This window comes from Ursus maritimus, unplaced genomic scaffold (genome assembly GCF_017311325.1).
Source record: "Ursus maritimus isolate PB19 unplaced genomic scaffold, ASM1731132v1 scaffold_22, whole genome shotgun sequence".
Classification (NCBI taxonomy): Eukaryota; Metazoa; Chordata; class Mammalia; order Carnivora; family Ursidae; genus Ursus; species Ursus maritimus.
The window spans coordinates 39,654,905-39,669,270 of record NW_024424675.1 but is presented as its reverse complement, the minus strand read 5'-3'; the positions used below and the strand labels follow the sequence as shown (position 1 = coordinate 39,669,270).

At 42.1% G+C, this 14,366-nt stretch overlaps 1 long non-coding RNA gene across 1 annotated transcript; it reads right to left on the bottom strand.

Annotated features, from left to right (window-relative positions):
* Positions 1 to 5,240: 5,240 nt before the first annotated feature.
* LOC103669658 lies at positions 5,241 to 10,478 on the bottom strand. Its single transcript, XR_570354.2, has 2 exons — positions 9,878 to 10,478; positions 5,241 to 7,765 (listed from the first exon to the last, which is right to left on the bottom strand). It is a non-coding gene; the product is annotated as an uncharacterized LOC103669658 (long non-coding RNA).
* Between the last annotated feature and the right edge of the window lie 3,888 nt (positions 10,479 to 14,366).

Here is a 14,366-nt window from a genome sequence, read left to right as displayed (position 1 = left end):
AATCTAGACCGCTTCCTTTTCAAATAGGTGCATCCCCCATTGTGAAAAAGGACCAGAATCTTTAAGGTAGGGTGTAGAAACAAGAATTGAATATTCCTTGGGAATCCTAAGAATTCAAAAGTATAGGTTGAATATAAAAGCAGCAGGCATAGGAATATAGAGAGTCTGGATACAGAATTCAGACCCTGGTTATAAGGGACAGGCCATGTAGGGGGAGGACCGGTACTCTGCCAGGAGTCCTGGACTGAAGTTTGGGCTCTGCAATTAAGTTTGTGACCTTGGAAAGGTCACGGTCTCTCTGAGCCACAGTTTCTTAATCTGTAAAATGGGCAAGTGTGCTTGCCCGGCCTCCTTGCAGAGCCGTCTAAAGTTAACGTATCTGTAAAATCCTTTTAAGAGTACAAGGCAAACATAAAGTGTCGTGTTAAGAAGGCACAATTCCAAGCTTTTCCTGTATTGTTTGGACCAAAACATTGTTTCCTTGTCTACATTATTTATCTACAAGGCCTTATAGCTGTTTGTAAAGGTGAAACAGGCTGCTACCACTGTTCCTGTTCAGAAAGTTCGGTGGTTCAACTCATAGTTAAAGGACTCTTCTCTAAAAGTCATGTTTTTAAAAAGGAGGACCTGGAACCCCTCTTCCACAGCCGGAAAGAGAGGGGATGACCTGTCCTGGGGTTAGAACTGCCTCACGCACAGTTTTATTCTTGTCCCCACCCCACCCCCGATTGTGTTGACTGTCTCTGGACACAATTTAATGGCTTCAACATAAACACGCTTGGCAAACGGATCAAGACGTCGGTCTTTCCTCGCCGAGCACATTCTCCTCCGGATCCCGGCTCGGGCCACATTCTGCAGGTCTCTGGTCGTAAATTGTGTGCCTCCTTGGAACAGGGGCCTCCCTATCTGCGGGCCCACGCCCACTTGTTGTTGCACCGGAAACTTGGAGGCAGGCCAGGGGTATGGGCGCAGAGCTGCTGTGCTTGAACCGGTTAATCACAGCCCCCCCACCCCCCCACACCCCACTCCAGGCGGGGCGGGGGACAGAGGCTCCCTCCGCGGCTCCGGACTCGGGCAGGCACTTTGTCGCCTGCCTTTCTGGTGAGACAGTCACCCTCTGGGGCATCGGGAGTCTTTGTTAAATTGCTCCCTTCTTCAGCTCATTTGGCCGGCTCCCTGGATTTAGGCCACGGTTACTGGTTGGCTTTTCCGAGCCTGCTTTTGGCACAGGTAGGCAAGGAGGAGAAAAAAAAAATGGTGTAAGCAAGTTTCGAAATCTTAGATCATTTCATGAATGACTCAGTGTTTCCTTTTGGAAAAGTACAATAATTGGCTTTCATTAATAACTTAGCTTTGAAAAAAAAAAGGTTCTAAATATCGAGAAGCCTTTTGTGCTGCCCGAACACAGCCGTCTTCCAATTTTCATGTTTATAGCTTCCAGAGGGATTTCATTCACTTGATAATGTGGGCTCGTTGAAAAATAAACTGTCACATACTTCCTCCTTCAGGTTTCCTGTTCTTTCTGAGAAAAGCATTGGGGTTGTCTCTATGTCTTTCCTTTTTTTTTTTTTTCCATTTGAGAACTATTTCAAAATATAATGTATCAAGTCAACAAGCTGTACACCTTCAGATTACACAATGTTGTGAGTCGATTATGTCTCAGGAGAGCGGGGGGGGGGATATTTAAAGTATAAAGCCATTCCTCTTCTTGGAGAGGCTAGAAGAGCCGTCTGCCATTTCCCTCTTCATAGAATGAGATTCTCATTCGTACAGAATAGCTCTGAACGTAGGACGGATGTACCTAATATATTTCTAATATTATCTTTAATTCATTCGAGCACATTTCAGTCTTTGAATTAAGCAAACGAAGGAGCAAAAAACAAAAACAAAACCCAAACCAAACAGAACCTCTCTTCCTTTCCGTCTCTCTCTACACGTAAACAATCCTGGGGTTTTAACCCAGAAGACATCCATTCTTCCGGCGTTCGTGCCGTTGAATCCAAAACTTCGGGGCTATAAACCCAGAAGATGTCTCAAATGACTCATTACTGGAATAAATGTTTCTAATGTTAAAGGTATGCAAATAGAGCATAATGGGTGAAGGAAGACTCTGTGATATGATAAATAAAGCTGAGAATAGGACTGTGGTCACTGTGGACTCTATTTGCATACAGGCTTATCTTGTTTTTAAGGCAGGAGGGGAAAAAAAAAAAAGAGGAGGAAGAGAAAAATCCCGACTTTCCCCACAAGGCTCTCAAAATACAACTTCAGAGTAAGGCACAACACTCCAAGCCATGTTAATGAGCAAAAAGTGCTTAGTGTGGAAGAATCCCAAACCCATTAAAAACGTTTTCTAGAACGTAGAAAGCAAACACAGGACTAGCCTCAGGTCATCTTACTGAGAAGATTGCACAAACTTTTTGTCGCTGGAGTTGGCTGTGTTAGGTCAGGACTGATTCTGTTACTACTCAGGTTTCAGGAGTCTGCCCCGCTTGGGTTGTTGGGCTCATCCCTACCTGGGTCCCTGGCTAGTTCTCCAAGCCAGACAGACAGTCTGATGAGAAGAGAGAAAGACCAAAAACAGAGACGCCCCACAGTGGATTCTCTCACTATATATCAAATTACAAATCTTGCAACGTTACTACAAGCCAGGAGCACCTGTCATCATTTTGGAAAGGAAGCTCAAATTGTCCTTTTTTTTTTTTTTTACGTCTCTGTAAACACATACTATCGTCATCCACGGTGTGCTCTGGAGGAAATAGAGCTCCTGTGCCATTGCTCACCCTTGTAAGGTGGAAATATTTCAAGGAAATAGGGTGAGCAAAGTCCATACTGACTCAGGAGGAGAATGGGTTTAAATAAATACTTCAGAACATGTCTAAATTAATGCCATGAGGTGAAGTGGGAAGGAAAGGAGGAAGGACATCAGCAGGCAGGTGCCCTGAAGAAGACCAGAGCATCTCACTCTGCATTGCAGCAAATAGGACGTCGTGTCCACGTCCAGTAGCCCATTCACCGTGTTTGGGGTCGGGCGTGTGGGGAGAAAGCTGAACCAGGCTGGGAACAGACAGACAAAGCACGAATGCTGTGAACATTGAGCTCATGAATAGCTTTAGGTGTCTCTATGTTATATGGTTCAATAATCAACTTTGGGGGCGCTGTCAAGGTTTCTCTGACAATTTACTCCTGGGCAAAATGGAGCAGGTGTCCTATTTTGAGTGAAGTTGGATTCTGGAGTGGAAAGCGAGAGGAGGAGGTCAGGAACCTCAGGAACTGGGAGACAGGGGGAATGTTTCTTATTTAATGAGCTTGGTCCCTTAAGACTGCAATTCAGATATCCGTGCTCCTTTACTGACAACATCTACGTGTGTGTGTAAGATTTTATTTATTTGACGGAGAGAGACAGCCAGCGAGAGAGGGAACACAGCAGGGGGAGTGGGAGAGGAAGAAGCAGGCTCACAGCGGAGGATCCTGATGTGGGGCTCGATCCCAGAACGCCAGGATCATGCCCTGAGCCGAAGGCAGACGCTTAACCGCTGTACCACCCAGGCACCCCTACATGTGTGTTTTTTAAAGAAGTGAGTACCCTCTTCTGATATCAGATTCAGGAAGCAGAAAGGATACACAGAGAAACAGCAGTCTCCCTCCCACTGCGGTTATCCAGCCTCCCAGGGCCCTCCCTCAAAGTCACCACGACAGGAGCAGAGCTAAGATTTTTTTTTTTGGAAGGAGATAAGTGCTCTCTCAATTTGGTTTTCCTTTACAAAGTGAATATCCTTTTTGTGGTCTTTATTCCTGGTTATATGCTCTGAAATATCTTAAGATACAGAGGAAATAAAGAGTTTCCTGGTATGAAAGTCTTTACCTGTTAGGGTTTGAATTCAACTGTCAGTGAAACTTTTTTTTTTTTTTTTTTTTTCTGTTTCACTTTTCAGATATATTCTGCACCACCCTGCCTGACCAGAAGGAGTTGGGGTGGGGGGAATGAGTGGGTGAGCAGGCTGGGGGTCTGTACAACATTCGTATTTTGTAGATTTTAAAAGAGAAAGAAAATAAGACATGATTTAAGAATCTGACATTATTTTTTACACCTGAGAAAAATCACTGTGAATGATCCAATGAAGAAAAGCAGGATACTACCAAGTAATTGAGCCATTATTTAAAAACTGCAGGGAAACACACCAACATAGGAACCATGGCTGTTATGTCGTACCTGTCATGTGAGTGTTTCGTGTTAACTTTAGCGGGGTTTTCTGCGGTTTTTAAATTTTTCTACAAAGAACAGGGGTGGCTCAGTTGGTTGGGCTTCCAACTCTTGATTTTGGCTCAGGTCATGATCTTAGGGCCATGAGATTGAGCCCCAAGTTAAGCTCCACGCATAGCTCAGAGTTCAAGTTTCTTTTTCTCTCTCGGGGCGCCTGGGTGGCACAGCGGTTAAGCGTCTGCCTTCGGCTCAGAGCGTGATCCCGGCCATCTGGGATCGAGCCCCACATCAGGCTCTTCCCCTATGAGCCTGCTTCTTCCTCTCCCACTCCCCCTGCTTGTGTTCCCTCTCTCGCTGGCTGTCTCTATCTCTATCAAATAAATAAATAAAATCTTTAAAAAAAAAATTATATAAAAAAAATTCTTTCTCTCTCTCTAAGAAAAAAACCCCAAAAACAAATAAACAAAACTACAATGAACAGTAAGTCTTTTAATCATAAAAATAAATATTTTTAAAGAATTGTCCTCTGCATACTCAAGTGTACCCTGTAATCTTTCCTGAGCCATATTGTAAAGTTTGAGTGTGCTTGTATTTTAAATAACGCAGGTACATAGAACTAATGATATTCTTTTAGCTCCTTGTGGAGTTATCCCGAATAACTCTGACTCATTCACTGTGGCTTCTACTATATTCTATTTTCATGTGTTCGACACTCATTTATATACAGTTTAATCATAGATCTCATTTTCGCGTCTATCCCCACAGTTTGGAAGATGGTATTTTTAATTCTATGCAGGACATTCTGTATCAGGTCAATAAATATAAATTTGACTATTGAGGAGCTGATCAGTTTTTCTTAAAGGGCTGACCCCTCCAATAAGCCTGAGCCTAGATGATAGACATTCTACCTAATATTCTATAAAGACCCCTAGCAGTAGCTTCTTGGCTTCATCAGCTTAATGTTTCGTTTATACTTGTAATGTGATTTTTCAGTTGTATGCCTCTGTGTGCTTAAAGTAAAAAGGACAAAAATAAGTCTGAGGGGAAAAAAACATTTTAATTGCTTTCAAATGTTCCAATAAACTCAAACCCATATATTCTTGCTCAAGAATTTCCTTGCCAGATTATTACACACTTGCTTGCCAACTCTCTAGCTTTCTCTTATTTTCCTAATCTTTGGAACTATAAAGATATGAAGTGTTGCTAGCTGGTTGGAAAATGTAAATATTTTCAAAAGACTTAAACATTCAAATGTCATAGGAAAGATTAAAAAAAAATCAGATCTCTGCTCTTAAAAAGAACTAAAAGTTAAAGAATCAGAAAATAACAGAACAATCTGAAGCCCCCAAGAAGAAAGAGGTGTTGATGTTTTGTTTTTTGCATTCATGTTTAAATAACCATTCTGTTATCTTCAACTGTAGTTCGTACTGAGAACGTCCCAACAAACGGCCAGTCTCTATGACTAAGGAAATACTCCAACTAATGATCTACTGATAGGCCAAGAAATATCAACAAGGCCAGGAGGCCTTGAAGGTCACTATCTAACAGACGGTGGCACCAGCCTTGGGCCCAGCTGGGTGATGAGGTAGCAGTGACTATACCCAAACCATCCCAGTTTGCTAAGATTACTCCGGTCCCAGTAGCATGTTCACCTGGGTTCTCTGTAAACAGAATACAACGGGATATCCTGTGAGTGGTGGGTCCTGTATTCAAAGTAGAAGCTTTGAATTATTACCGGTTAAAATTCCAGCATTTCTCTGATGTATTTTCAGTGTTTTGCGGTGTACTTGGAAACTAAGAAAGACATAAAATCTTTAATAACTTGGAAAAGTAAAGAGGAGGGCGGAAATGGTTTTCTAACGTACAGAAATGGAAGGAGACAAAATGTTTTAGAGTGAGTTCAGACATCTTTTTTTTCCACAAGCAAAATTCTTACTTAGATATGAATGCCATCCTCCAACTATTAATAACAATTTTATTTCAATCTTGATTTCTTTGGAAGTGAAAGAAGACTCAACTTCCTGGATTCATGACCATGTTTTACAATGTACTGTTTTCATAAACTTTCTTTTCTCTTCTTTTTTAAAGATTTTATTTTTAAGTAATCTCCACCCAATATGGGGCTCAAACTCACAACCCTGAGATCGAGTCAATTTCTCCTTTGACTTTTTTCTTTCTTTTTAAAATGTCTTAGAAAGACTTTATTTTAGAGAGAGAGTGAGTGCGCAAGGGAGGGAGAGGTCATGTTCCCCTGACCCGGATATCACGACCCGGAGCCAAAATCGAGAGTAGGGTGCTCAACTGACTGAGCTATCCAGGCCCCCCTATAAACTTCATTTTCTAGAAAAAATATAGATGACATCTTCAGGTCTCCAAAAAGACAATATCATCGTCATGGGACACTTTTTATGTCCTCATAGTATCTTGTAATATAAGGAGGAAGTAGAGAAACTGAGTCAGGGATAAGGTCAAACCAAGCTTTTAACATGACCTAAGAACACCAAAAAGCCATAAGTCGATTTAATTTAAGCCAGTGCCCTTGGCTCTGGATTCAACTTGACATATTTGTTAAAGTACATTAATTTTAAAATATATTTTTCATCGTAATCATCATGTAAGTGTTACAAGCAATTCATTACTCTCTGGGGCCAGAAGGAAAGGCTTTTGTTCTTAAACGAACCCGTCAGTGGTTGGTCTACCCCACTAAACAACATCAGATGTTCTCAAATGCCAGAAGATGTCTTCAGAAGAAATAGAATTCCTAAGTGGGCCTTCTTTCCTCCCTCTTAGACCCCTGAGTAGGCAGGTTTGCCACTGAGGAAAACATGTGCTTTCTTTTGGGATGTAAGATTATGGGCTTTTCTTCTCTATTCCCTTACTTAAAGTTAAGGAACTTAATTAAAAAGCAAATATAAATCTCTCAACCTGGTGGTCAAAGAGGAGAAGCATTCTTTGAAAAGACATAGTTTAAGGAAGAGAAGACTGAAGGGAAAAAATGGAATAATGCCTCATTGAACAGATTTTAGGATCCTCAAGGGGCAAAAACCATGTTTTCCAAATAGCATTTTTAAAGTATCTGTCAAATCTGTCATTCACCTGCTTAGGATTATTTTACGTTTCTTCAAAACCTCTGAAGTTCCAAGTCAATAATTGTGACAACAGTTAAATCCAATGTTTACAAGGAGAACGTTTCCCGAGAAGTTGACATTTCAATTCAGATTGCAATAGTGTTGTCCCTGCCTTTTCAAAGGTGATCAAATATATCACATTGGAAAACCGTGTAATCTCGTTTGGAGATCTTCCTCCTGCCCTTGCATCCCGTGTGAGTTCTGCCAGAGAACTTGAGTACAAATCAGAAACTGAATTTAAGCCATTGGTCCTAAAAAAGAAACTTCTGGCCCAGTACTTTGAATCTTTTGACTTAATAACCAAGAGAATTGTATTTTCAAGTTGGTGAAGTGTCATTTTCTGCTCCCAACTGTGATCTCCGTAGACACAGGGTGTCCGTGAAGTCTGGAGACAAAGAAGGGTATGCATCCGGTCATCATGGACATCTTCAATCTGCAAAAATTAGGATACAATAGAATGGAGGATGATAGAATAAAATAGAGTGACGCAGAGCAAAGGAAATGGTTAAAAGTACATTAAATAAATAACATTGTGTCTGTTTCCAGACTCTATGGAACGGCTCTGGGAGAACCTGCGGGGGAGTGCGGAGCCAATGAGTAGCTGGATGAAATGGGAAGCGCCACTGGAGGAAGAGCTGCTTTTCTGAGGCTGCTAATTAAGGAATGTGGAACCCTTCCTTCTGAGTCAGCCTGGAGGTATGTGGAACTCTGGGCTGCTTGCTGCTTCCATGATTATTGCATGAAACTTTGGAAGTAAAACCAGAGTGTCTTGCCGCTTAACATTTAAGAGGCAAGAGGTGATGTGTGTGTGTGCGTGTGTGTGTGTGTGCGCGTGTGTGTATGTGTGTGTTTAAATGGTTCCTAATCTTTAAAATGGTCCCTGGCAGCTGGGCTTTTTATCAGCCGATCATATTTACTGCATAGTCTCAGATGGCAGGGTGCTATCCCAGGAGAGGATTTGGACCATTTATGAGCTCACGTTAAGGTTCACAGGCTTATCACAGCATTCTGGGGATTCACTACTATTACACAGCAATAAAAACATCTCTGTGGACTGTCAACTCTTCTTATTTTTAATGTCTTTTTTGGGGGTAAAATAAATGTTAATTTGTTTTAATTCAAGCATATTATAGAAAATAATCCGAGAAAAATAGGAGGTATAAAAAGGTCATACATACCCCATTACCAAAAAACGATTTTAATTTGATATATATTTTTTAAAGATTATTTATTTATTTATTCGACAGAGATAGAGACAGCCAGTGAGAGAGGGAACACAAGCAGGGGGAGTGGGAGAGGAAGAAGCAGGCTCATAGCAGAGGAGCCTGATGTGGGGCTCGATCCCAGAACGCCGGGATCACGCCCTGAGCCGAAGGCAGCCGCCTAACTGCTGTGCCACCCAGGCGCCCCTAATTTGATATTTTTTAATAAACACTTCGCAGGGTACATAAAGGTAGGGAGAATAGTAAAATCCCCCCCCCCATACCCAACACCCAGTTTTGCAATTTCAAGTTAACTACATTGCTTCAGTTCTTTTGTTTTTAAAATTTGCTTAAGTATTATAAATTCGGACGTGTCATTCTCCTCCTATGTGTTTCAGGATCTATCTCTAATAAAGATATACATTTTTTTTCAAATACCCCACATTGCCTTTATCACAGCTAGGGAATTAACAGTAAGTTCCTGGTATCCCATAATACTCAGCCCATACTAAAATGTTCCTTGATAAGAAAAACAACTTAAACAATTTTACATATACCTGTATCTTCCCTTTTTGCTCACTAATAAAAAGATTTCCAGTTTATTGAAAATGTGATTTTGTATCTTGATTTTCCCATTTGCTATTATAACTATTTCCCAATGACATATTTTCAAAACTTTTAAATTTCGAAACGGGGCGTGTGTGCAAGGGCAGGAGATCTCTTGGAAGATTAACCATTTCTTTATTTGTGCGTTTCCCCATGGACACGGAGCCAGTATGCGTGGGTTTTCCTTCCCCTTTATAGTAAATCCCTTTGCCATGAGTATCTTTGTTCACAATACCTTTTCCTTTATTAGGGCTATTTCCTTAGGATCGATTCCAGGAGCGTTACTACTGCACCCAAATGTATGAACATTTGTAAGGCCCTTGACTTGTCTCCCTGAGTTGTTTACAAAAGGACTGTACCAATTTACACTTCCACTTACAAAGGATGAGAGAGCCTCTATTAAAATGCTTAAAGGCAGCGCTTTTCGGAGCTCTTATAAATCACTGGCTGAGGCTGGCTTGTGTTTGTCATATGGTCACAGCCGTCACAAAATAAATAAATACACATTTTCTATAGCTGTAAAAACATGGCATGCGCAGACTGCCAAACAACCACAGACTAACTTTGATTAAACGAGGAAACCGGTCTACTTGTTGAAAATGTGGTAATGAGATAGTTTCCACCCAGACGGGAAGCCCAGTGCTGGCGGGGGAGGGGCGCCTGCATTTCTTTTGGTCTCTGTCTGCCCACCAGCAAGGTAGAAATGATCAGGTCAGCACGCTCTTTGTTTATTTTACCTTCTTTTTCTTCCTCTTCTTCTTCTTCTTCTTCTTCTTCTTCTTCTTCTTCTTCTTCTTCTTCTTCTTCTTCTTTTTTTTTTTAAAGCCGAGTATCTTATTTGTTTCTCTACAGCTGGGTTGATGATGCAGAAATACTGTTGAAAACTAGCAGAAACTTCTGGTAGCAGGCGCTTCCTGTCAAGCGCTGGGGAACCGGGGATTAGGGGCAGAGCCATTTTAGCTTGGTCCAAATTCTACTTTGTTTCCTTGGGGACACGCTGTTCTTATTTGTTGATTTCCAATAAAACTGCTGCAGAAAGGGTTCATTTCTGTTCACAGCATTCTTACTTTCTTGAAAGAATAGAGCATGTCAGTTACAAATCCTTGTAGAAAATGCAATTGTATTGGTTTGGAGAAATTTATGTGACAGATTTTGTTTTTTGGAGGCACGGAGAAAGAAAAACTATCTTGTTACTGTCGTGTTTATGGGGGTGAGGGGAGGAGAAAAAAACAAGAAGGAAAGTTGATAAGAAAATACTTCGCAAGATGGTCCTTAAAAGCCCAGGATCTGAATCGTCAAGTCTTTTTCTTTTCTTTTTTTTGAAAAAGTTCAGGAAAAAAGTTCTATTATCCTCATTTGCTTCTGTTTTCATCCCACTCAGTGACGCTGAAGTGGTTCCTCCAAGCGAGTGGGAACAAAATATAATCTCTTAAAATATTTTTAAGAGGACATGCAGGCTTGGTATTTGTAAAAATATGTCAACAAAATGTGCTAACCACTTTTTTTTTTTTTTTTAATTGTCAAAGAAGCTAAAGGGATTAGTTAAGCTGAAGGGCTGTTTTAGAACAGGGGGACGTTTGGAGAGAATAATGACTCAGGTCATTTCGGCTGGTGTTTACGGAGTGATCGCCGTGTGCCAGGCACTGTTTTGAGGTTTGCTTGTGATTAGCTCATGTCACTCTCCAAAGCGCCCGGTGCGGTGGGTGGCACTGTTATTCCCATGGTACAGGTGAGGCAGGCAGGTCAAGTCAGGAGGCTGGGGTTTCCCAGCAGCTGAGCCGTGGAGCTGGGGTTTGGGTCCACGCAGGCTCTAAAGACCATGTTTGATTCAGGTCTGGTTTCTGAGAAAACGTGCACGTTCGTTTTGGGAGCTGCTGAGCCGCAGCCCATCAGCTGAAAGTAACGGGGTGACACTGGTAGCTGGTTTGGGGTCCACTGTACCACCAACACCAGGGCACTACGCTGACCTTCGGTCTACACTTAGGGTTTCCTGGTCACACTACACTTCTCAGGAGTGCGACCTTAAATCTTCTCTCCAGCATTTTCCCCAAATACCAGCATCCTGTGGGAGGGTGTGGCTGGAGAGGGTACACCCACAGTCAGGAAGACAGGAGCTCGTCTCCCCCAGGTCCTTCCCTGTGGCCACTCACCTCTGACTTTCTCCTCCAGGCACCTCTCCGGGCTCGCTTGACCTCCAGTTTGGAGAAGATGCCCAAGGAACCCCAAAAGGCAGGTATCTCCCAGCTTCCGTGAGGATCGCTCTGATCCAGCTGTCTTTCTTCAAAGAGTTCCTTTTGCTTTGTCCACGTTGGGTGGTCTTGCTGATGACCGAGAGCTCCTCGGGTTCTAGGTGGACAGACCGAGGCCCAGCTCTAATGGGCTCTCTCACTTCATATACACACTCTCGCTCTCTTCTCCAACCCAGAATACGGACCCTGGCAAGGGCCCTGCTGGCGTTGAGAACAGACTGATTCTGAGCGCCAGCGAGCTTCTGTGGTCTTTACGAGACTAGTGTGTCCTGATTGAATGCTTACTATGTGCTTGGAGATACAGCTTCTGATCTGGGCGACAGGGGTGGGGTACCGACTCTGCCTGGTATGAGAAAGGGTGCGAACAATGTACTCGGCCCGTCATAAATACTTAACCAATGATCACTATTACTGTTTTCTATTCTCCTGAGGCCAAAGTCAACCACTTAGTACAAAAAAAAAGAATGGCGTGAGTTAGCATGGTCTTTGGAATTCGTTCGGGCTAATTCCACTTCTTTCTTGCGGTAGACTCTCAAGTAAGTTAAAGAAGTTAGTAAATCAGAAAGTGAGTTAGCCTCTGATGGCTACGGAGTCCTCATCTGCCAGATGAATTTAAGTGTACAGGTTATCAGGACGATGAGATAACACTATGAGTCGATAAGTCAGGTGTGGAGTTAAGACTATGGCATATCACAGGGGCTCAGTAAATTGTTTTCTTTTTCCCTTTTTGTTACTCTTTTTCTTATCTTCTTCCTGTTACTATTATCGTTGTGGTCATTGTGTTGTTGTGCGGAAAATATGGACACACTTAAATATCTGAGTGATTTCAGCAAGGGAGACTATCTGGGCTATTAGTTTAGGGGGACTCTTGGTTTTATCAATTTATCAAGACTCTTAATACCTCAGTCAGGTCATTATTCCTTTGCTCATACTATTCACCAGCTCTCGGGTTCATTCAGAGTAATATCCAGTCTTTACTATGCCCAAAATGGTATGTACCTCCTCCATCCTCATTTTCTGACTTGTATCCTCTTATTACACTCCGTGCCAGCCACAATACCGTGCTGGCTTCCTTGCTGTTCCTTGAACCATGGGGCACACGGTTTCAAGGTCTGTGCGTGACAGTCCCTCAGCTGGGAATGCTGTCTTCCCTAGACCTCCACATGGCTCCCACTGTCACCCCTTCAGATCTTGACCCATATTGTCTCCGCCTGGGAAGTCTTCCCGGACTAGCCTGTTGAACATCATCCCCTGCAAATCCCTCTAATCCCCGGCCCCTTTGCCCCACCCCCCATGTTTTCTCCATAGCACTTAACATCTAATTTTTTTAAAAAAAGATTTTATTTATTCATTTGAGAGAGAGACAGAAAGAGCACAAGCAGGGGGAGAGGCAGAGGGAAAGGGAGAAGCGGACTCCCCACTGAGCAGGGAGTCCGACGTGGGGCTGGGTCCCAGGACCCTAAGATCATAACGTGAGCTGAAGGCAGACGTTTAACCATCTGAGCCACCCAGGTGCCCCAACATTTAATTTCTTTTTAAAAAGATTTTATTTTTAAGTAATCTCTACACCCAATGTGGGGCTCGAACCTACAACCCTGAGATCAAGAGTCACATGCTCCACCAGCTGAGCCAACCGGGCGCCCCGTAGCACTTATCATTTAATACACTACAATATTAAGTGCTAACTCCACAAGGATAGGCATTTGGATGGTTTGCTTTCCTGTGGTATTCCCAGCACCTAGGACAGTGCTTGGTATACAGTAGGTGCTTAATAAATATTTGTTGTGTGAGAGAGTAGATGAATGAGTGAATGGTGGAACCCAGGGAGCATATTTACTTAATTCAATAGAACAGCTAAATATTGGGATACTTTCCTGGGTGCCAGCCACTGTGCCGTGACATGGAGGCTACTGGCCTTACCTTTCCTTGAGGAGCCTGCTGGCCATTATGGCAAACACACACAGCTGGGGCTAGGCATAACCCAGCAAATGTCATAAAGGAGGCGTTGAACAAAGAGAGTGACTGAACAAAGAGCATGGTGGCATTTGAGTGGACCATGGGGGATGGGTAGGTGGCTACGGATTGGTTTTTGGACATGTGTGGCACATGGGTTTGGGGAGGTTCAAAATGAAGGTGGGTCAGGCCGTGGGCATAGAGCAAGGAGATGGGTAAGTAGAGAATAGTTCATTAAAGAGCAGTATATGAAAATACTAGGTATTTTAGTCCCCGTTTTTTTATTTCTCAGGGTATTGAATGTAGTTTGGAATTCTATGTTAATAGGCAGCTAATTTTTAGTTTTATAGGTCAAATATGCTTATGTTTTACATGTTAAAAGATTAAAATATTTAGCTACCAGTAAAGGGTCCTGGATCCTTGTCCATATTTGAGAATTAACCAACTTTTATTCATGCATTTGCATACATATTTCTTATTTATTTATTGAGATACAATTGGCCTATAACATATTGGTTTCAGTTGTACAATATAATCATTCAGTAATTTGTATATATTGTGAAATGAACAGCCTATATCTTTCTTTTGGTCTGTGTGTAGTTTAAACATACGTGTGTGTATATTACATATACATATATACACATACATATATATTATGTCCATATACATATATTTCTTTTAGAAAGTACAGTATTGTGTATGTGTGTTTAAACAAAGGTGGCATACTTCTTGTGGCCTTATTTATTAACTTACTCCACAATGTCTTGGTGATCTAGCTACGTGAACACGTGACATTACTTCATTCTTTCCAAGTGCCGTCTGTATTCTGACATTTCGATATCATAGTTTATGTGGCCATTTTCCTCTTGATGAACATGTAGGTTGTGGCTTATTTTTAGCACTCTTATAAAGAATGCTACGATGAATAGCCTTGTGTATGCTTCTTTGAGCCCCTGAGTGATTATTTCTTTAGGGTGGTTACTATAATTATATGCTTATCTGTTTTTTCTTATGTCTTAATTTG